General features: G+C 41.1%; 1 protein-coding gene across 1 annotated transcript in view; it reads right to left on the bottom strand.

The window, feature by feature from the left end:
* Positions 1 to 24,333, bottom strand: part of ARFIP1 (ARF interacting protein 1) — a 1,058,373-nt gene that overhangs the window by 123,860 nt on the left and 910,180 nt on the right. The gene's annotated exons all lie outside the window — the stretch shown is intronic.

Here is a 24,333-nt window from a genome sequence, read left to right on the forward strand (position 1 = left end):
GCAGCTACCCCAGTGCGGAGAGGAGATCCTAGGAGAGAAAGGCCTGGGTTAGGGGCCATAATATGCATACAATGAAGTTCTCAGAAAAAAATTCATTTGATGGAGTAAATTAAATCTAGCCCTGGTTCTGCGCTACCTTGCAAAAGGCATTTCATTTCTCTGAATCTCAGCTTCCATAAAATGAGACTGACACTTCATTTGAATTTATTTTGAGGATGAAAGAAAAATTTGCATGTGAATGCAGTTAGCACACTCTCAAGTGTTCCACAACTGTAAGGAATGATTAGGAAGGTCCCTCCGAGTCACCACTCCCAGATATGCTCGTGTATCAACATCGTGGGTGGTAAACACCAATGACAATTTTCTCATAGAGATTCTTCTATGCAATAAAATAGGGAAGCCAACGTTTCTAAAATTACACAATTTATCTGTAGAATTAATTTTCCTTTTGAAAGAGAGAATAAGGCGACTTAGAAACCTTCCTTTTTCCTAAATTGATCCTCATAGAAAGCAATTCAGTAAAATAAGTACTCATAACCAAGTAGCCCTTTCTGTCACCACATTAGCTGATTCAGTTGTGCTATTTCCTTGGGCTGTGATTAACTTGTGTAGCTGGGGGTAACCCCGAGTCCAGGGGAAGACTGAGATGCACACTACTATTGTAGTCTGCTGGGGCTGCCATAACAAAATACCGTTGACTGTGTGGCTTAAACAACAGAAATTCATTCTGCTGAATTTGAGCCTCGAAATCAGGGTGCCAACATGGTCAATTTATGGTGAGGGCTCTCGCAAACAGTCACCTTCTTTCTGATGCTCACATGACCTCCTCTTTGTACCAGCACAGGGACAGAGAGAGAGCAAGCACTAGCTCTCCAGTGTCTCTTCTTATAAGAGTTCTGTCCCATCATAAGGGCCCCTCTTCATAACCTCATCTAATCCTAATTACCTCTACAAAGCCCCATCTCCAAATACCATCGCACTGGGGGGTTAGGGCTTCAACTATGAGTCTTGAGTCATTCATTCAGTCCATAACAACCACCTAGTACAGATAAAGGTACAGTTGACCCTTGAAAAACACAGGTTTGAACTGCAAGGATCCACTAAGATACGGATTTCTTTCACTGAATACATACTACAGGACTACACTGGTCCTCGGTTGAATGCAGGGATACAGAGGACTGACTGTACAGTTATATGCATGTTTTCAATTTCGTGGAGAGTCAGTGCCCCTGACCCCCAAGTTGTTCAAGGGTTAACTGTATTCGCATATTAATCAATTTAGTTTTCAATCTGCTGTAAATCAAAAGGGCATGCATATTTCAGAACTCGTTAATTAGCTGTAGCTATTGGCAAAGACTTTGAAGTTTATGAAACTTTAAAAAGAATTGGGGACATATTTCATGTCCTTGAACAAATGGGAAGAATCAATATTGAAATATGTCTGTTTCCTCTAAGTTAATTTCAGTCAAAAATCCCAATGCAGTTTTGTTGAAAATTTTGTAAGATAATTCTGATTTTTGTCTGGAAGAATAAATATGTATCAATATCTAGGAAATTTGTGAAAAATAAAAATAGTGTTTGACCTACACCAGAAGCTTAAACAATATGGGGTGGGCAAGAGAAACAATAGGTCAATCAAAGGAATAATATATGATGTCTGGAAAAAGATAATTTGCATATGATAAAAATGGTTTTTAATCAGTGGTGAAAAAGATGGATTATTCGGTAACTGGTATTGGGGAAACTGGCTAACAATATAGGATTCTTTAAATGATATGTTAGAATAATCTAGAAGGATTAAGCTCTTAAAAGGAAGGAAGAAAGGAAAGAAAGAAAAAAAGGAAGAAAGGAAAGACAGGAGAAGAGGAAAAAGAACAGAAAGGAAGAGAGGAAAAAAAGGAAAGAAACTTGCAAATACAGGGGAAACTATAGGTAAATGTAAATATTTTTTTATATTTTAATAGAGAAGGTCTTTGAAAAGTATGACATTCAAAAAACATGGAGTATTGAAATACTAATAAAGCATGAAAATATTTTCAATATCACTAAAAGAAATGCAAGCAAAAATGGGATATCTTTCAGGGGAGGGTCTATTACATTAGACAAGATTATAAACAATAGTTATACCAAATGTAGGTAAGAGCATAAAAAATGAGTGCACTGTTGTCAGAAATATAAATTGGTACACTCTTATTATAATTATAGCTGACATGTATTAAATGCTTACTAATTACCCAACTGTTCTGAATGTTTTTCTTGTGTTCCCTCACTCCATCCTCAGAATAACTGCAACTAGTATCATTCCCATTTTACTGCTGAGAAAATTTAAATATAGCTACAGTTAATAAACAGTAACAGAACGAGGACTCAAACCCAGAAAATCTGAATGAGAAATATGTTGTACGTAATATAAATTTCTCCTAATGAAACAAAGATATTAAAGATATTTGTTGCAGTGAATACAGGTCCATAGTTCCCTATCCAAAACCATGGGGGGATATATGTTTCAGAAGTCAGAATTTTTCAGTTTTGAAAAAGTTAAAACATGGATATACTCCATATTACATGACACCCCTGGGAATACTAGAGCAGATCCCACAATCAGACATTAATAATTTCGCAGTGAAACACGTTCACATGAAGTCAGATATGTAAGGAGTATAAATAACTTAATAGCCGCATAGTTTGTTTTTGCCAAAAAAGTTCAAGTCAGGTCAGCTTTTTACCACCATGTAGGTTATAAAAAGGTTTTCAGAGCTTTTTGTTTTGGAATGCTGATAACAAATTGCAGTCCTATAATAGCTTAAAACAATGAAAGACTGGAAACTATTTAAATGTTTTTTAATAGATAATTGATTAAGTATATGTTTATAGTGAATAAAACATCAAGGTCAAAACTTTTTAACTTTTTACTTGAGTGTATATGCAAATTTCCTTGCCTGAACTGAAGTGAATTTTTTCTAACTTTGATCTGCAAATTCTGAAACTAACATCTCCTTCTGATTCTCCCTGTTAAACATCTTCCTGTCACCAAGGCTAGGAAATTCCTGGCCAACTAAAACAGAAACTATACACAGTATTGGATTGGTGAAAACTTGCTGGTTTAATGCAGTATAAATTACATGTTCATCTTCATACGTTAGCCTAATTTAAGTCTAAAGAAGTCAGCCTCCTTGATTGGAGAATCTTAGCCAACGTGTCAGGCAGAAAAGCCAGCAGAATAGGGGCCCCCTTTCACTCCACTTTTACTTATTTTTTCTGAGTCATCAAATCCCAACAAGATCATGACTCTTTTTTTAAGTTAGACTGTTAGACAATCCCTTTATATCTCCCCAGTAGTATGTATTAAATATCAGCAGCTTGTTAATATGATTAAATATTTGCTCAGTTGGAGAATTCAATGAGGGTACAGACAGTCTTGTTTCCTGCATTAGGAATAAAGACCAGGCTTTATTTTGTTTTGTTTTCCCCTAACTTCCTCTTTGTACACCACTAAACTCTCCTGTTGTCAATGCAAAGTCACACCAGCGTTGTTGGCTGGTGCCACACCTTCTTTTCTGTATTGCAAAACAGACAACTCAGCACGGAGATAAGAGTCATTTTCATGTTACTGCCTGCCCCACGAGCAACCACTCCCCAGAAAAGATCCAGAATTGCATCTCTCAACACTTGGAGTGGTTCGCAGAGAGGTATTTGCCCCACGCCTATAGTCTAAGAATCCAGGGGAACTTCATACTGTTCATGCAATGAACAGTAAGTTACCAGATTAAATTAGACATCATAAATTAGTTACCAAAAAGAAAGAAACCAAAATAATAATTAACTTGGTAAAAGAAGACTCACGTACAATATCACGAGAGAATAATCATTAATTTGACATTAATTTGAAATTAAATAATTTTTAATTTAAAAGTATGGGAAAGTATATACAATGCAAATATGTATCTACCAATTTATATATCATGATGTTTGCTTCAGATTACCATATATAATCCTTTATTTTCTTAATTTATTCCTAAGTGTTTTATAGTTTAGTTGCTACTGTGAATGTAATATCTTCTCTTTTCAATTTTCTGATTATTATTAGTATAGGGAATAGTGAATGATTTTTGATTATTTGTTTCATACCTAGTCACATCACCAAAGTTTCTTATTACTTCAAGTATGTTTTCAAGTCAACTCATTTCATTATCATTTAAAATTGAGATCACTTAATCTCTTTCTCTTATTTATACTAATTTGATTTTTCTTGTCCCTACCTAAAGGCCATGTAATTTTCCTCTGTATTTTCTTCTAGTAGATTACAAGCTTTGTTTCTGTATTTAGATTTATTTTGTGTGTGATAGAGGCAAGGATATAATCTTGTTTTTCCTAAAGGGAAAGTTATCACCACCAATTGACTAGTTTACTCTTTTGTAACATCTTTTCTATTTATAATAATTTCCTGCACTGGCACTGAGATGTCATGCGGGGAATGTATATTTATATACATATAAATAATATGTGTATATGTATAATATATGTATATATATAAATATATATAAATCCTACAAAGTCTGAGTAATTTCTAAGGAGAAATTAAATTTTAAAACAGAAGACAGTTAATATTTAAGTGGAAAGCTTGTTCGTTGTTTTTCTGCTACCTAATGGAAAGGGGTTTTGTGGGCAATTAGAGTTTAATTTTTTAAGTGTATTTTTGCATTTCTGAACAGTAGTTGCAAAATTTAAGTCTACTACAAGGCTAATAACCTTTTGCAACAGCTACTTATACTTAGGCTGTGGAATTTCAACTTTGAATCTCTTTTCCCCCTAAATTTGATCATTATCTGCCATGTTCAATTATTCTGTTAGATAAATCATACAAAATCCTAGGAAGTCCAGATTGATATTGCCTAATTTATTTAGTTACTCAGAGTTTTCCGTATAGAATTGATTCAAGCCTAGTGACCCAAAGATTATAGAGAGGAAAAAAAATGACTATTCCACAAGAGACTATCATGCTTATTATGCTAGGCGCTGAGGCGTTAACAGTGAAAGTGACAAAAACCCGTCATTGTGGAATTGGCCGTCTAATGGGAGAGACAGATGGTACTGAATAATGACATAGGCAAATATAAAATTGCAACTGTACTAAATACTGAAGGAGTAGTATGCTTCTATAAAATGATATAATATGGGAATCTGTCCTAGTCTCAAGGTCAGGAAGGAAGTCACTGAGAAGTGTCAGGAGCTGAGACTTGAGATTTGACTGATACATAAAGGTCAACCAGGCAAAGGAGATGAAAGGAGAAAGACATTCTGGGCAAACAAACACCCTGGGAGGGAAGGAGCCTGAATGGGTTAAGGAACTGGAAGAAAGCATCTCAAGTGAAGAAAAGTGTGGCAAGGCAGGTAGAGGCCAGGCTTTGCAGGAACTGGCCTACAGTCAGGCCTGGGTCAGCATTAACTCTCTTCTTTATAGGAAAAAATGCAGGAGGAAAAGAAGTCTTCCCTTCTTTGCTTTCCAAAGCCTGAACCGTACAGAATAATGAGACTTGGAACATGGGAAGAACATTAAAGAGAAAGGATATGAGGAAAGTGGAGTCTCCTCTCAAGATGAAAAAAGACTCCCTCCAGGTGTGGGGAGGAGAGAGAGGCCCTGAGAGCCACACAAGAGTGAGGAAGAGTGCAGCTAAGGCCATGGAGAGGGACACTGTCTGGAGGTCTTGGGACTGTGGGAGCTGAGTTGGCTCTGCAGATACCCAGTGCCCACTGGAATGGGCCATGTCCGTTGCCTGGGCCTGGGCTCTGCAGCAGTGATCCTCTCTCCTCACAGCATGCCGGGGAAGTCTTCCTTGGACGGTAGCCAGCACTTTGCTTGATGACCACCTTGTGGAAATGATTCCAGACTTAGCCCCAAGACCATGGTAGGTCTTGTCAACTTCCCTATGTGACCAACTTACCTTTCAGCTGCCCAAGGGGAGGGCGGGTGGATCTTGGACACCTCTGAGATAGCGAGGGTGAGAAAGAGAAATTTTCCCATTCCTGAACTTGGAATAGGACCTAAAGTGAACTCATTTGAGACACCTGTAAACTGTTCCCTGCTCCTCCCAGAACGCTTTCCCACAGCGGTGAAACCATTTCCTTTATGCTGATAAAAAAGATCACCTGGGAGAAAAGAGCATGTATATGGAACAAACAGACAAGGCCGTACTCTAAGACATCTTTACAAAAACAATAGATTTCAACGGTCTCATATGAACATTCTTAATTCCCTATCTACCACTTCTCTGTAAATATTATGACTGTTGTGCGTAACAAGGAAGCACAGGTTGAATAGTAACCAGGGTTCTGATTCTGTTTGGAGGTGTGGTTTTTCCAGATAGGCTTGAATTATGTTAGACCAATGCTCTCAAATGGCCTCATTGAAAATTAACTTCTTGCTTGGAATGAAACATCTTTGATGCTTTTGGAAAAGAAGTAAATAATCCATGTGAAAGCTATGGATTTCAAGTTCCAGGCTGCAAAAGGAAGATTTGAAAAGGAAATGATTTGAAGAGAAAAAAAAAATGACAAAAGGCAAAAGTAATGTTTAAAGAACAAATGATTCTCTATTAAATGATTTCCTCTTTTTTTTTTTTTCCTTCTCTAGTGTAGTAACAAGGTGTGTTGTCCCATATAACAGGCTGGGGCTCAGGTGTCCTTGAGAAGGAAGAATGAAATACCTTACAGGGTGGAGGGAAGGTATAGCTCAGTGGTAGAGCATGTGCTTAGCATGCATGTAGTCTTGGGTTCAATCCCCAGTACCTCCATTAAAAAAAAGAAAGTATATTTTAAGATGTGTAAAGCACAACAGATATGATTCATTCTCTAATTTTTTATTTTGGATCTTTCTTTTGGTATTTGAATCATATTCTATAGCTTTCCTTAGCATAAAGATAGAATATATATTTTTAGAGCTATTTGCTGTCCTTTTCAAGTTCTGTTGTCACTTGGGTGACCTCTGTTCTCAGCTGGAGTGTCATTCACTGCTTTGTGATGTCCCCACCAACAGAAGCAGGAGTCTTTAAAATTATCCCCTGAAAACCTGTTTTGCTTCCCACACTGCTCCACCTCCAACCTATTGAATTAACAAGAAGGCAGACTTCTTAAAAACAAACTTTATTTCACATAAAGCTTCCTCCTTTTTTGATTTTTATTTTCTGTAAGAACCTTTCCCACAAGCTCAGGCAACTTTTTTTTTTTTCAACTTTCAATAATGTGTGTAATAGACCCACTGTGCCGATCAGTTCAAAAACTTCTGAGTCTGGGAAAAGCACAGTTCCTAATTAACTCCCAGAGAATGGTTTCAGTGTGTGGGAATCGGTTAAGCACGTCTAGTGGTTTTTATGGGACCTGAGGGAGACGGTACTACATTTTTAATCAGGCAAACTAAAAAGCTGACACTTCTTAATGACTTAGCAGCCTCACTCGTATGAGGACTCCAGATGTTCAAAGAGCAACTTAAGAGCAAGTCTAGAAATCCTTGTCAAGTTCCACAGGCCCATGGGGTCGTTACAGAAGCTCAGCCTGGGAATAAATGCCACCAGTGGGGCTTTTTTTTTCTTTCTAATTTTGAGATTGTTAAAGGTACAGGGTTTTTGTGTTTGTTTACTTTGATGTAAGTGAAAAATGCATTGAAATTTGAGATACTTGGAATAAAAGTGATTTAGAAGTGTCTACATCTCTCCTGTTAAGTTCAAGGTAGTGGGTAGGAAGATGACCTGTGTTTTTAAATCTGATTAACGACTTCTTTTGAGAATCCAAATAAAGCTTTGGATTTTTTCTAGAAAAAGGACAAGTACATAAAATTTGCTTAAGGTTTTAGGAGATTCACTTTTTAAAACTCTGCTCCATCTTTCCACCATGTAGAAAGTCTTTATTATTAAAAACTATACAAAATGTTGAAGAGGGAAAAAAACTCTCAGTTTCTGAGGAGCTTGAACTAACACCCCACATCTGACTCGTCTTCTTCAGACACTTCAATGTTACCAATAAATGCCTATGGAAATTTTAATAGAATTATTTTCGTAAACTTGTATTTGAGTTAAGCAATTCGGCCTTTTGCACATTATTTTTAACTTTCCCCTTTGAACGTTATTTTTAATAGCTTGCTTGTGTATTTTTATAAGGAATGAATTCCCCTTGCCAAATCCAATTAATAAATAGAACTGTCTGAGACCTTGGCTTTCTAGAAGCAGAACACAGAGTCCAGAATTAGTCCCAAGCTGAATCTTCACAACCAGGACATGTTCATTTCCACACACTCTGATATTGTCCCCTGGTGAAGCATCTGAAACACAGTGTTTAAAAACTGAACATTACAGAGCATGTTTAGTATGCATGAGGTCCTGGGTTCAATCCCCAGTACCTCCAATAAAACAAACAAACAAATGAACATTACAGACCCCACGCTAACTTCTTAGGAATGACGTGTTTTCTGTTTTCAGAGCAAAGAAAATAACGATTCAATCATAGACTCATTTTCAGTTGAGCTATTTCTGAACTGGGAGGAGGACTGTCATCGAGGGGTAAAATATTGTTTCTTCAAGAGCCTTCTCTGCCGGTGCATTTTGTTAGGTAGTGAGAGGGGATGAAGAGTAGTTAAAAGTTAAAGTAAGACCTAGTCCCCACCTGGTCCCTGTCACCTGGTTGGGAAGACAGAATAAACGCACTGGGTAATAAAAAGCCATTAGATGCTAAGTTTCAGATCAGCGTGGTGAAAGAATCCCCAGAGGGCAGAGACGAGCTGGTGTGAGCTGCTACGGACAGGAAGCTTCCCTGCAGAGTGTACCCCCCCACCCCGACCTGGGCACGTGAAGTGTCGGGTAATCAACCCAGGCTGGAAAAATTCGGAGGTTTTTAATTCGGTACCGTACAGAAGGAAGAAAGAGTATATGTTTACAGTATCTCCAAACACAGATTGCAGAAGACACGTCTGCTGAGTCACCTGGGGCTTTGTACATACTGTAGGTAAATCCACAAAACTCCACGCTTGAGTCCATAAAGCTCCAACGAGAAAATGCCCTTCCATTCTGTAGGTGCACAGAATCTTCACATGTAAACTAAAAAACAACTAAAATAGCAATTCCTGCCACAGATACGACAGGAAAAGTTAGGCCTAAGGCCATGCCTCTGTAAGATATTTGGGGTAGGGTTGGTGAAGGGTCCAGCAGGGAATACCAGCGTCCCAAAGAGCGCTGAGGTCAGGGAAATTATTTTGGGAGCTCGAAGTTTCTATCAAGTATGTTAAGGAGTGGCTGGAAAGTCATCTGGCTCACATTACGACTTCTTCCTGCTCCAGCCACAGCAGGGTGACTTTCAAGGAGCACGACTCTGCCTGCCTGCAAGGCTGTGAAGAAAGAATAAACCACCTCCTCACTGAACTTACTTTACTTTCCAGTGACTCAGTTTCTCAGTAACTTTCACTTGAACTTTCAATTTAAGTATGAAAATTATTCTAAGCAGTCTATTCAAAGTCACGTCCCACTTCCCACCCCCCAGTTCCAACCATTAAGACTTAAGTATCCACTTAAACCAGGTTTGTGCTACTAAGAAGGTCGTATGTAGCTGAAAAAAATCACTAAGTTAATGTTATATTCTGGGAACCTAAGGCTAGCTCAGTTCTTCTATGGAAGTGGCTAGTGTCTCTTTGTCTCACAAACTTTCATTTCTGCCCATCTGTTTCTTCTGTGATGATGGTAACACTAGCTGCCCGTATTGGATGCTTATGTGCCTGGCACTATGTTAAGAATTTTACATTCATTACTTCATATAACACCCTAATAGCAATAACCCTGTGAGGAAGGTATGATCCCAGTTTTACACACAGGGAAACTAGTAAGTGGTCTAACTCCATCCCTTACATCCTCCCTCCTTCTGGAATGCTTTTCCCACTCTATTCTCCCCATCCAAATTTAGTGAAGGCCCAGCTGAAACCCTGTGTCCTCTGGTAAATGCTCCTACTGCAAACTGTCAACTGAAATAAAATGCACAGCCTAAAAATTGAGAGTTTTGTTTTATTTAGTAGACTTTCTGAGGACTTGAGCCTGGGAGGCAGCCTCTCAGATCTCTCTAAGAGACTGTTCCACCCAGGTAAGGGAGGAGGCAGGATATATAGGAGTTTTTGCAACAAAGACCAGGTAGTCGGAACATCAAAAGTTTACCGTTAAAGGAAACCAGATATCTCAAGGAATTTTGTGCTTTTGTATATATATGGCAAGGTGCAAAGGTCTGGGCCCATTGAAATCATTCCTTTGATATGCACCTGGCTCTCTAGGGCCGGTGTCCTGTGCTTTCCCATCCTGAGTTCCCTCAGGGGCACCGTCGGGGGTGGCAGCAGAGGCCGGGCTGCCTGCTTGTCTCCATCCTGAGTTCCCTCCGCTCACTGTCAGGGCAGGAGCAGGGGGCCGTGGCGGCTGATGACTTGATGACGACAGCATCCTTTGTTTACTGATACGAAAGGCAACATTTTTAATTCACAGTTCTGTTCTGGCTTCGCCCTTGCCTGGGTGGAACAGTCTCTTAAAAGGATCTGGGAGGCTGCCTCCCAGGCCCAAGTCCTCAGAAAGTCCACTGAGTAAAATATAACCCTCAACTTTAAGGCTGTGCATTTTATTTCAGTTGACACTACATAGATCTCATTTCAAAATTTGTAAAGCATTTATTCACTGACCTCAGAACAGCACCTTGGTAAAACATGGAGTGGAGGAGATTTCATAACCTAAGCAGAGTTAAAGCATATTGAGAACTTACCATATGTGAGGAGTTGTTCTAAGAATTATATGTGGATTAAGTGACTTCACTCTCATAGTAAGGCTATGAGGTCAGTGCTATTGTTTCTACTTTATAAATGGGAAAACTAAGTCTGAGGGGTTAAATAACTTTCCTAGGGGCACAAGAGTTAATATGTGCGAGCACGTAGCGCAGTGTCTGGGGCACAGAGTATTCTAATAGTATTTAGCTACTATTACTATTTCATTCTACTTCCTCTCCAAAAACATTCTCTGTCTTCAGTCAGTTGATTCATTTTCCCTGGAAGAAAAAAATGCATCTTCAGTGAGTCAGATACTGGGTTAGGTAGAAAGTTTTCATAATTGTCATTTCATTTCATTCATTCAATGACTATTTATTGAACACCTACCATGTGCCAGGTTCTGTTCTAGGCATCAGGATATGACAACAAGACAAAACAAAAGGTGATTTTCATGATAATTCTATAAAGGAAGTTTATTAAGATCACTATTACAAGTGGTGAAACCTGAGGCTCATGCTAACCAGTTGAAGGCTTGGGGTTTAAATATAAATCTCTCAAAAGTTCTGGGTCTCCAGAGAAATGCAAATCAAAACTATAAAGAGGTATCACCTCACACTGATCAGAATGGCCATTATTAAAATGTTCACAAGTGATGAATGCTGGAAAATGTGTGGAGAAAGGGGAATCCTTCTGCATTGTTGGTGAGAGTGTAGTTTGATGCAGTCATTATGGAAAACAGCATGGAGATTCCTTTAAAAACTAAAAATAGGGTTTCCCTATGATCCAGTAATCTGACTCATGAGCATGTGTCTGGAGAAAGCTCTAATTCGAAAAGATACATGCACCCCAATGTTCATAGCAACACTATTTTTTTTAAGATTGTAAAACTTTATTTTATTTTTTTATATATTTTTATTGAAGTACAGTTTACAATGTTGTTTTTTAAAGTTTTTAAAATTTTATTTATTGATTTATTGATTTATCATAGCAGCACTATTTACAATAGCCAGGACATGGAAACAACCTAAATGTTCATTGACAGATCAACGGATGACTGGATAAAGAAGATGTGGGATATTTATACTCAACCATAAAAAAGAGTGAAATAATGCTATTTCCAGCAACATGGATGGACGTGGAGATTGTCATTCTAAGTGAAGTAAGCCAGAAAGAGAAAGAAAAATACCATATGATATCACTTATATGTGGAATCTTTAAAAAAGACACAAATGGACTTACTTACAAAATGGAAACAGATTCACAGACATAGAAAACAAACTTATGGTTACTAAAGGGGAAAGAAGGGGGAGGGATAAATTAGGAATTTCAGATTAACAGATACACACTACTATATATAAAATAGATAAACAAGGTCCTACTGCATAGCACAGAGAACTATATTCAATATCTCGTAGTAACCTATAATAAAAAAATATGAAAACAAATATATGTATATATATGTATGATTGAAATATGATGCTGTACACCAGAAACTGATGCAAATTGTAAATTGACTATACTTCAATTAAAAAAAAAAAAAGGGAAAGTTCTGGGTCTCCCCTCCACATCTCCACCCAGAAGATAATGCTGCTTCTGCCTGTCATCCACTTGATATAAACTATTCTCCCCCATGGGACACAATGCATTTGGAGAATAGGAAGCATTTGTTTCTCTTTCTCACTTTTAGGTTGCAGCTTCCCAATAACATCGCCATCATCCTCAAACGGTGTTTAAAGACTATGCATGCCATGTCATTGGTGAGGCTGTTCCCCCAGCGCTGCCTGCCCCCCACCCCCACCCCAGGAATGTCTTCAAGTAACTATTCAGGGGTGTGGGGAGTAGGGTTGCTTTGGATGATGACAAGGGGTAGGGGTGGGCTGGGCTTTGAGCCCCAGTAGCCCTTCCTTCTCCTAGAGTCCCTAAGACGACCTCCCATAAATCCCAAAGAACTCTCCTGCTCCTCAGGACACAAGAGAAACCACTGTGATCAAGGGAAAAGCTTCACTTGGGGGAATCATAAAGCCCATTTATTACTGTGTTATTTATTTAACAAACTTATTTACAAATCCTAATTGCTCTTAGATCTTGCTGTGAGTCCCAATTTGCCCCTTACACACTGTATGATTATGGTCAAATCAATTAACTTCCCTGAGCCTCAGTTTCTTTATCTGTTAAACGAGAGTAATTAAATCTCACAAATCACAGGAATCGAATGAAATGAGTCACATGCCAGTGCTTCAGAGACCAACAGACATTAACTATTGTCCTTTCGGTAATTATGGCTCTACAAAAGAGGTAGATGTTTCTTCTCCGAGGAGCTCCTGGGCTCTGATGCTGGGAGTGGACATGGTCAAGCCCAGCTGTAGAGACCAGGCTGGGCGACAGAACCAGGAACTGTGCCTCAGCTATCAGAAGAGCACGAACAGGATGGTGTCAGTCACAGTCAATCTAGAACGGGGTGTGTGTCTGTGGGTGGGTGATTACTGCATTAAACCTAGCCAGTGTTTAATCCACAGGAGACCGCCCCCCCCCGCCCCGTCTAAATTCTACTCACCTTTCAGGTCTCAGCTTAATATTGCTTCCTCTTGGAAGCCCTCCTGATTCCCAAGACCTATGTAAGGGATTATTTTCCTGTGTGCTCCCACAGCATTCTCTACTCCCCAGCCCCTTTTCTTCATAGTTTTCTTGTCTAGCTCCTCAACCAGACAATAATCTCAATGAGGAGTTAAGCCACGCCCATCTTTTTCCACATTGTATTCTCAGCATTTAACAACATCTAATTCTGGCACGTAGTGGGACCTCAAGACATACTTGTGTGAAAAGGTGATTCTGTATCTGGACTGAAGAGGTCGGGAGAACTTAGACCCCTGGTATATTTCTAGAAGACTTCCAGAAAGCTGCCATGTTAGGACTCTAGGTCGAAGACTTCTTATCATAAAGCACGTAGTGATCATGTGCTCCTAAGGTGACTCTGAGATCAGGCCAACACCCTGATCACATTATACGTGCTCAGAAAATGTCTATTGATTTCTGATTCCCAGATGACCTTTGTGCGACTAGCCTGTTAAGGACCTTCATGTGACAGCTTATCCTTGACGGTGTGTGTCTATAATGAAGCCTTAAGTCCAGGTTTGGGAGCACAGGTGGGAGAGGTGCTCCTTCTTAAGAACTCAGCCTCTGAAGTGCAGACAAGCTTGGAAGAGACTGGAAGGGACGCCAAGCAGTGTTGAATTATTGGACTTGTCTGGGGCGTACAAGTATCCTTGTCAGCTTCAGAAGGGCCAGTGAGTCTGCTGTTCACTGAAAAATTTCATGCATTGCAAGGAGATGAAATGGTATTGAGAATGAAATGAAATGTCATCCACAGTGAAATGAAATGTCTGTGGAGGAGGCTGACAAGGCTGACAGAGCTGACAGTCTTGGGCAGACATCCATTTAGCTTAAGTTAATTTACCGGCCAGCTCAACCCAGAAGGATGCTTATATCCGGCTCACGCTATGATATATATGAGGCTCTGACATGATGGTAGGAGGGGAGAGAGAGAGAGAAAAAAAAAGAGGCCACTTCCAAGGGCATAATATATTTTATGTATGAATTGCAGAAGCAAAAGAAAAACCAGGAAGAAACTAAGTGTTTTTCATCTTTTTTAGACCCCTGCCCTCCTTGTATCTATGTCAGCTCCTTCTTCAGAACACAGGGCTCAAGCAGTTTGATGCATCAAGTTAAACTATGTGTCTTCATGGGATGAATAAAAGATTTCACGGGGAATCGGCCAGAGATATGCATATACCTATAGCGGCATATGTAAGTACATGGTTAACTTTCTATGAAAGTCAATCAGAAAGCCAGTCAACCATGGTACACACATATCTCTTACAATATGACTTTGTACTAGAGAGGAGTAAATACTCTGGTTGTAATTCAAAAACATATAAAATGCAATGAATAGGACCTTGGTTTCTAAAAGCGTGAAATATTCAGAAAGACTAGCCGACGATTTGATTTAGTGCTCTTCTAATGACAAGCAGCTGACAGAAACAATTCCTAGTAAAGCAACTGAAAGTTTCAAATTTCTCCCTAAGTATACAGGGAGAGAAGCACAGAAGCAGTTCCACAGAAGAAACATCAAAGAGGTAACGAGGATAAAACATGCTTAGACTGTAAGCCACTCCCCTTGGGCACCTTGGACAGAGTAGGTATCCAACACTTCCTTTCAATGGGAGGGGTGAGGGTTTCCTTCTGAAGGAGGACTGAAGTCTTCTGACATCCGAAAGTGATGGTGGTAACCATCCAGCGGCCCTGCCGTGGCTGTCAGTTGTCACGAGGTGGTCAATCACAGAAGACGCCCTGGGAGAAGAAAAGGTGACGTCCTGAGCAGAATGACTATGTCCAGTGTGGGTGTGGCTCCCCACTCTGCAGTTCTTCCTGCCCGATCTCAAGGTGCCCGGGGAGAGGTCGGGTGGGCGGCACAGGAGAGTGCTGCAGATGGAATACTTTGCCTACCAGCAGCAAAGCAATTTGATTTGCAAAGCAGCTATACTCTTGAAATTTTGGATTTAAATATAAAATGAAATCATATTATAAGTGCACTTCAGGAATTTATTGTGTAAAGGACATCCCTTGTGCACCTTCTCTCAAGTGCAAACTCTTACTTTAAAGCGAAACAATACAGATAATAATATTTTAACCAATATACCCTTTAATTTTGACTTTTAAATGACAGGTTTTCCTATGGTGAATTACCTTTATATTCTGCAGTCTATTTCTGTAATCATTTTGTGTTCCAAAGCAATAGATTAATAAATCATTGAAACATAAAATACATTTGGTAAATTTTTTTAAGGTACAGAACCAAGAAAAAGTTGCTCTCTTCAAATTGTGTGAGGCAGAAATCTATTTGTACTGTTACTTCATAAAGGAAATAATAATTTGACATCCAAGAAGTAAAAAGGACACAGCATAAAAGTCAGTTGGTAGGCTGACAACAAACAGCGATGAAATATAATTTTACAAATACATACATAGTGTTTGAATTTAGAAGAATTGTGGTATGAAATTTCATTTTACAATATTATATTTATATAATTGTTAATTTGATACACATTTATCAGCTTAGGGTTATATTTTCAATGAGATATCATGAAATAGAGCTTAAAATTTTCAATGTATTCTCACATTTTGCCTCATCATTCACTGTTAAACTCTGTTTCTCTGTTTCTGACAAAAATGGAAGCAACCCTCCTCATGGCATTTCTCTCAATATGGAATATTCTGTGTAAGCTGAAGCAAGTTCACTGACAGCGCTGCTGCTACACTTATCCTTACTGGGTTCTGAAGAATCTAGAGGGTGCGACGCAGGTTCCCATAAGAAGGTCCTGCTCAGTGATTCCTCTTGGCTGAGGTTGGGCGGCTGGAGGCTCAGGGCCCGCAGGGTTTATGGCGAAAGATGAAAATTTCCCTTGGACCAGTGCATCTGGGAAACACTGTCCTACAGGATATGGATGAAGGTCAAGTTTTTTTTTTTTTTAATGTGAAAATAGTGGTTTAATAGTCCTTGATGTTATCTGAGGTAGTCAGCACAGGAGCACATAGCACCTTCAGGGCTAGAGGGTCAGGACAAGAAAACTCATTACGCACAAGACTCCCAGTTTCCGAAACAAGTTTGCTTTTAATTGTTGACAACCGTTAGATAATTAGCTGTAGCAGGAATAAAAAAGGAATCACAAAGAGTAAATAAATTTCCCATCTTGTCAATGCATTGTCTCCCCCCTTGTCCATTTTCTGCAGTGGGTCACACATTGCAGTGGGTTGAGTAATGTCCCTTCAAAATTCATGTCCACGCAGAACCTCAGAATGTGGACTTATTTGGAAAGAAAATCTTTGCAGCTGTAATTAGTTAAGGATCTTGAGATGAAATCATCCTGGATTGAGGGCAGGCCCTCAATTCCATGACTCGTGTTCTCATCAGAGGAGGAAAGACTGTACATCGGGGACTGACACAGTGTTGCAGGTCAATTGGCCTTCCACAAAAAACTCACAGTATAAGAGATCAGATATGTGGTTACCAGAGGCAGGAGGTGGAGGGAGGGGAAACTGGATGAGGGCAGTCATGAGGTACAAATTTCTAGTTACAAGATACCTAAGGACTAGTGTGTTATGTCCAACATGAGAAATGTAATTAATGCCACCGTATGTTATCTATGAATGTTGTTAGAATAAATCCTGAGTTCTCATCACAAAGAAAAAAGATTATTCTCTTTTTCTTTAATCTTGTATCTATAGGAGATGATGGATGTTCACTCAACTTATTGTGGTAACTGTTTCATGATGTATGTAAGTCAAATCATGAGTCTGTCCACCTTAAATGCTCTGTGTCAGTTACAGCACAATGAAACTGGAGGAGAGGGAGGATGTAGCTCAGTGGTAGGGGGTGTGTTTAGCACGCATGAGGTCCTCAGTACCTCCATTAAAAGAAAATAATAATAAAACATAAAAATAAATAAACCTAATTACCCCCCCAAAAAAGAAAAAGAAATGGAAAAAAATTGGAAGAACAAAATTGACACAAAAAATTAATAAAAATCAGAAGAAGAGAGGACACAAAGAGACACGCAAGGAAGAAGACCAGGTGAAGACAGAGGCAGAGACTGAAGTGGCGTTGCCACAAGCCACAGCGAGCCAGGAGCCACCAGAAGCTGGAATAAACAAGATTGCCCCCTGCCGGCACCTTCACTTTTGACTTCTGGCCTCTGGAACCGTGAGAGAATACATTTTTGTGTTTTAAGCCACCGAGTTAGTGGCCCTAGGAAAGTAATCAAAAACATCTTTTGCTTTTTATGACTCAATTCTCTGTCTGCTATACCCTTGGCAAGAATGAGGTTATTAAACTCAACAAGCGAATCTTTGTGGGATCGCTTTGTGGACTAAGTAACACTCCTTCGCAAACTCCTTGCTAGTTTTCAGGCTCCGTCTGTTGGTCATCTGTCATCATCTCGACGCCTCACCCTGTGCCGCTTAGCCTGGTTTTGCTTCTGGTTGCTTCCCTGTGCCCGGGGAGTGTTTGCACAGGCGGACAGGTGCCTCGTCTGCTGCCCCCTTTCCCACGTAACGCCTGAGGCTCAGAACTCACTCAGAGGTTTTACACCTGGAAGCATCGGTCATTCTCAGGTCTTTTCTAAGACTGTCTTTCTTTCTACTGTTCATCTTCTTACATCAGCCTACAGGCACTGGCCGCTGGTATTTATAACTACTGGCCCATCTCAGAGACTCTCTTTCTTACCGAGACAATGCCTACTTACTTGGTAACCCCTCCCTGACCCCTGCATGTCTGCTCTGGAGCTGGAGTAATCCCCTACTAAATTCAAGGCTGAAAGGAGACTCACTGTTCGTTTTTTTAAACAACTCACATCATAACTTAGTCAAAAAAGTACACACATCTTTCTGGAGCCCCAGGTAAGGGCGTGGCATGGCATGGGAGGGTTTCATGCGTAAGTATCGCCATGGATCCACCAAACAGAAAGGAGAGAGATCTCAGTCTTCATTTCCAGCCCTCTGGCTCTCCCCAGATGCGGGTCTCCCTCTGCTAAGTCCTCCAGCAGCACAGATAGCCTTGGCTCCTTGCTCAGACACCTAGAGTTTCTCCCAGTGGTGTGAAACCAGAGAAGGTACTTCCTCTGCTGTTCTGAGCCCTATTTTTGTCCTTTAGGTAATACTGCCGAGAAGAAGCAAAACCAGCTATGCAGCAGACATCCCTCAAAGTCTCCTGTCCTGGCTGCCCTCTCTCCTACAGCCCCCTCCCCTACCTGCCACCCCGCCCCCAACCATGTCCCTGACAACAGTTTCCAGAGGGAGCCTACCAGGGTCGGGTGAAACCATCGCTGGAGCAGGGACCCCTGGAGTCACCAGGCTAAAGGACGATCTGGAGGGCTACCAAGGGTTACCAAGTAAGTAGGCATTGTCTCGGTAAGAAAGAGAGTCTCTGAGATGGGCCAGTAGTTATAAATACCAGCGGCAGGGGAGAAGCCTGGGCAGCAAGAGGAATGGGAATTCTTGTGGGGCTTGAGGCAACGGCATTGCCAACCTGTACAGAAAATTTTACCATTTTAACAACTGGTATGACCATTGGAGGATGTGAGCCAGTATCAGCCCTGCCTCACTCTGAACACCGAACAGCTTAATCTCGCTGAGACCCCAACTCCTCATGCGTCACAGGATGCATGCTCGTCCTGCCACCACAGCATCAAAGTGGGTCATAGTCTGTGATGGATACTTACTGCTTGACAGCAGGATGGAGACGGCTTTTTCTTAAACTTTACCTTCGTATTGACCAGGACTACCCGTAAGACCCTGAGCAAATTGCTTATCTGTGCTTCTTTCCACAACTGTAACATGAGAGTTAAAAATAACCCCCACCTCACGGGGTTGTTGTGAAGATTCCAAGAGTGGATACCTATAGGGTGGCTGGAACAGAGTCTGGCACCATAATAATAATTAGGTGGCACTGAGTTGGCAGCTACCTAAGTCCCACAAGTTGAAGGAGTGGCTCTGGGCTCCAGCTATGAAAAGGAAACCCCCAAAGGTGACCAGAAAGGGAAGCCGTACTTGTTTTGTTTGCTAGGTATTTCTCTGACCAGTTGGGGACAGCTACCAAAACAAACAGAAAAGGCAAAGAGGATTATTTTCCAACCCTTACACGACTCCTAAAAACATTCTCTCTGATTCTCTGAGTCATCAAATACCACGCAGCCTCTTTTCTTGTCAACCTTGTTATTCTTCCCACTAGTCCCTTATGGGAACTTAGGCAAATCATTCCACTTCCCATAGCCTCACTTTCTTTCCTGTTAAACAGGGATAAATTCGTGAGAATCAAGCAGGATAAGGTGTGCAGAAGTCCTTTGAAAATGAGAAACACTGTGTAAATACTATGAAGGAAGACATTTTTATGATTTATTAATTACATAGGCACAAACTTCTCTTTAGGATTGAAAATGCTCTCATTAGACACATTATAGCCTCAGGATGGACCACGAGACCAACGGCAATACTGAAAGGATGGAGGGCTGGGTAGTGTGAAGGTGGGTAGCCCAGAAGGCTGGAGCTTGACAGCGCTGGAAAGGAAAAGGTGAGGGAGGATTATGGACACCTGTTTTCTACCTTCACTGATGACAGAAGAAAAGAAAATGGGCATCAACAGGAAGGATTTAGATTAAACATGAAGGATTCATCTGCTAGTGAGGATTTTAAAAGATGGAAATAGATGTCTCAGTCTGTGTGGGGTTTCTTCTCTGAGGGTCCATCGATCTGAGGTTTGCTAGGACTGAGAAACACTGCCTGAACATCCCAGTCGTTCCCAGACTGCCATGCGCACATCCACTCTTTTCTTGGACAAATTTATATTTTTAGCCTTTGCCAATTTACTGATTCATGCGTATCCTATATCTAAGTTAGAATTCCTGTTTATTCCGGGGTTGCCGCTTCTGCAGGGTAGGAGCACAGACTTGGGGGTCAGGAAGCCTGGTTCTAATCCCGACTTTGCCCCCTTCCAGCTGTGTCACCCTGGTTAACTAACTGATTGCTATACCTCGGTTTCCTCATCTGTAAAATGGAGATATAATGGTTCTTACCTCAAGGGTGGCTAGGCATACTTGGCATGGACCAAAGGCTCAAAAGTTGTAGCCAGTATTACACTATCTCTTCATGGTTTCAAAGAGATCTTACACTTGGAGGTTTGTTCTATTAGCTCAGTGTTTAGTACATATCAGCGTTCTAGTCTGTGGTGTATTTTTCTTAATAAAAAAAAAGAGAGAAACTGTTCTCACAGGAAAGTACATTTCTCTCCTTGTTTACTCTAGTTGCCATTCTCTGAACTTTCTGAAGCTCCATTACATCTGCCTTGAAGGGAAGTGACCTGGAATTGTTCAAATGATGTCCTCCCTGAAGGCAGAGAGATGGACTGAATAATTTATTAAGGTACCTCCTGGCAGTACAAATCTATGCAATGACTCTAAGGTTGAGGGAAATTTCATTTTTCAGACTGTCTCATCGGTTAGCAGAGATCGCTTTGTAACACTAGAGGTCACTGTTAAAGCAATATTTCAAAAGCATGAGCCTTACACCAGCAGTAAAATTGAGAGAGGATCTTTCAGAACACGCCAAGTGAAAAGGCATTATATGGGTGGTTTGAGGGCAACAGCTGGGATTTTATCAAGTTCCTAAATTGAAATCCACTTCTAATCTCCTCTTGTTTCTCACCCCTAGGAAACAATTCTGTTTTTCCTGTGGTAGTAAGACCTCTACCCGGGGAAGATCTGGGGCTGAAAACTCTCTTCTGGCTGGGACTGCTGACTTCCAAATCAACCGCTCCTGCTCTGACACATAAACCAAGCCTACTTCTATATTTCTCATCATCTTCAACCTATTTCCACTTGTCAAGCCCCTCTGCCTGCACCTTCAACTCAAAACCTGTTAAGCAGGAATCCACTTCCCAGTCCCGTCTTCACTCCTCTTTCACAACCCCAAAAGCCTCCTTCTCAGCTTCCTTACTGGTGATTGAGACTGGATTCAGCCTGCAGTGTAAGCCTCCATTCACCAAGTCCTGTTGATTTTACGTGCTCATTGTTTTTTGAATGTCTCTTCTTTCGTAAAATGAGAATAACCACAGCACCGACTTCACAGTGTTGTGTGGGTTAAGTAAGGCCCAAGAGAGGGTGCGGCTCCAAGTAAGACTGCCCCTCTCCCAACAGCCACCAAGGTGGAGCCCAGACCCTGTCCAACTCCTGTCAAGACCTCCAGATCCTTTGCTTTTTGCCTTCTGACCCCTCGAGTCCCTTGTCCCCACTGATGTCCATCCCCACAAGACCCAGGACTTGCAGGTCATCTTTGGAGCCTGGGAGTCTAATCCCCACCCCCTTTGCTGACCTCATTTGGCACCCTTCCCCATCTCCTGAAACCGTTTCGCCATCCCTCTGGAACTTGGGTCAATCATCAGTAAAGTCCTCCTTCCCGTCTGCCTCCCCTGAGTGTTTCTTTCCTCTCCCTGACTGAAACTTGGCTCTGTCCCCTGGGGACACGGCTTCCCCTGCATCCTCTGCAGTGGGGCGGGATGCCCTCTCACAGGGACCGACGGTGGGACGGGGCCCCTGGGGCTGCTCCTTGCTGCTTCAGCTGTGACAATCTTGTCACCAGCCTGTAACACTTGGTCTCCAGTCATTCGTATCATTTTTTGATGATTTCAATACCCATCTCACCTTCTCTCTCTCCACTGTTATCCCTGTCTTAAGTCTCAGCAATTTTAAGTTACACACGGATGATCTTTCCAACACCGCCCTTCATGAAACTCTTTCTTCATTTGGCTTCCGGGACAGCACCCTTCCTGGATTTCCTCCCCCATCTGACTGCTCCATCTTCATCTCCTGTAGTGGTTCCTTCTTCCTCAACTCCTCAACCTCTGAGTGTCAGAATGCTAGGGGCTTAGTCTTTGGACCCCTTCTTTTATCTATTCACTCCCTAGTTGATCGCATCTGGCTTTATGCATCACCTATATGCTGATCATTCTTACGTTTTTATTTCCCATACAGACTGCACCCCTGAAGTTCAGGTCAGTATATCCAACTGCCAACTTGACATGTCTAATTTAACAGGTCCCAAAGTGAACTCCTGATACCTACTCCTGATACCCACCTCCCTCCAAAAACAACTCCCTACAAGACCCCCTGCAGTCTTCCCCATATCGGTTAAAGGGCATCCCATTTCTCCCAGTTGCTCAGCCAAAATCCTGAGGCATAGCCCTGGTTTCTCTCTTCTCTGTCTCTGTCTCTTTCTCTCTCTCTCATACACACACACATGCTGTATCTGATCCATCAGCGAATTTTATTGACTCTACCTTCAAATTCTCATCAGAAAAGGATCCCTTCTCACCACCCCCACCGCACCCATTTTGTTCTGAGCCACCATCATTTCTCTCCTGGATGACAGCCCTACATCGGTTTCTCTGATTCTGCCCTTCCTTGTCCTGCAATCTATTCTCAAAAATCAGCTGGAGTGACCCTGTTAAAATTTAAGTCACGTCATGTCACTCTTCTGCTCAGTTTGCTCCAGTTCCCGTTTTACTCAGAGTAAAAGCTGGAGTCCTTATTATGACTTTCAAGATCCAGCGAGATCAGGACCCATTACTGCTTCTAGCCTATCTCCAATTTCTCTTCCCCTCATTCACTAAGAGCCAAACTCTTCTTCCCAGTGTTACTGGAACTTACCAGGTACATTCCTGCCTCTCTTTTTTATCTGCCTTTTTTTTTTCTTAAGGGGAGGAGGTAATTAGGTTTGTTTATTTATTTAAGTGGAGGTACTGGGGATTGAATCCAGGACCTCATGCACGCTAAGCATGCGCTCTACCACTGAGCTACAGCTTCCCCCTGCCTCTTTTGCACATGCTACTCACTCTGCATGGAGGTCGCCTGTGCGAGATACCTTTGTGCCTACTTCCCTCATTTCTTCAAGTCTGTTCAAGTCTCACCTTTTACTGAGGCCTTGCCTGGCTCTGCTATTTAAAAATTTTACCCTGCTCCACAATATTTGTTTCCCCTTTCCTGCATTATTTTTTTCTCCTTAAGAGCAGTTAGCACCATCTAACATGCTACCAAATTTTATTTGTTGTCTTGTTCATTGTCTGTCTCTCCTAATAGAATATTAGTGCTATGAAGGCAAGGACTTTTTGTTGGTTTTATCCACTGCTGTATCCTATTGCGTGGTTCTGTATCTGGCCAACAAATATTTATTCAGTGAATTAATAAAATGAAATAATTCACTTAACAGCCTTAGAACAGTGTTTAGTATATAGCAATAGTTCTCTTAATTTTAACTAGAATTTTTATTGTTGTGATTATCATCACCTCCTTCATTGCTACTGTATTGACCCATCCTCCCCACTCCCAGGGCAGTTTCCCCATCTCAGGCTCTCACTGTCTCTTGCCTAGACTATCCCACTTGTCTCAAAAGTTCTCCTCCGGTCACGGCTTTTGCCTCCTCGAGACCCACCCCCTGCTTCCACATTTATGTTCCTTGAAGACAAATTTGATCCTCTCATTCCCCTGTTACAAAACTTTTTGGTGACTCCCCACTGCTTTCAGATAAAGTCCCAGCACTTATATGACAGACAAAGGGGCCAATATTTGAGTCAGATCACCTCGTCTCCTCTCCACTTCCTCCCTTCCACTTACATCACCCGACACACCCTGCTGTTTCACAAGGTGGTGTCTTCCCCTGCCTGGAAGGCCCTTCCCTGCTCTCTGCCTGGTCAGCTCCTAGTCATCCTTTAAAACCCTCTTCAGACCGATATCTCCTCCCATGCAGAATTCATTTCTGCTTCTTTTGTGCTGTCTCTCTTTCTTATACATATTTCTACTAGGAGCTCCATTATTCATATTGTATGTCTTTATATATTTTCTGCCCGCTGTCTGAGTCTGATTTTCTCCTCCTCCTGTCTGCCTCTCCTACTTGTTGCAAACTCCTCTTTATATATATTTTTTAGAATGCAAGTCTTGACTTCAGAATATTTTTTATCT

Source organism: Camelus bactrianus, chromosome 2, assembly GCF_048773025.1.
Source record: "Camelus bactrianus isolate YW-2024 breed Bactrian camel chromosome 2, ASM4877302v1, whole genome shotgun sequence".
In the NCBI taxonomy this organism is placed as follows: domain Eukaryota; kingdom Metazoa; phylum Chordata; class Mammalia; order Artiodactyla; family Camelidae; genus Camelus; species Camelus bactrianus.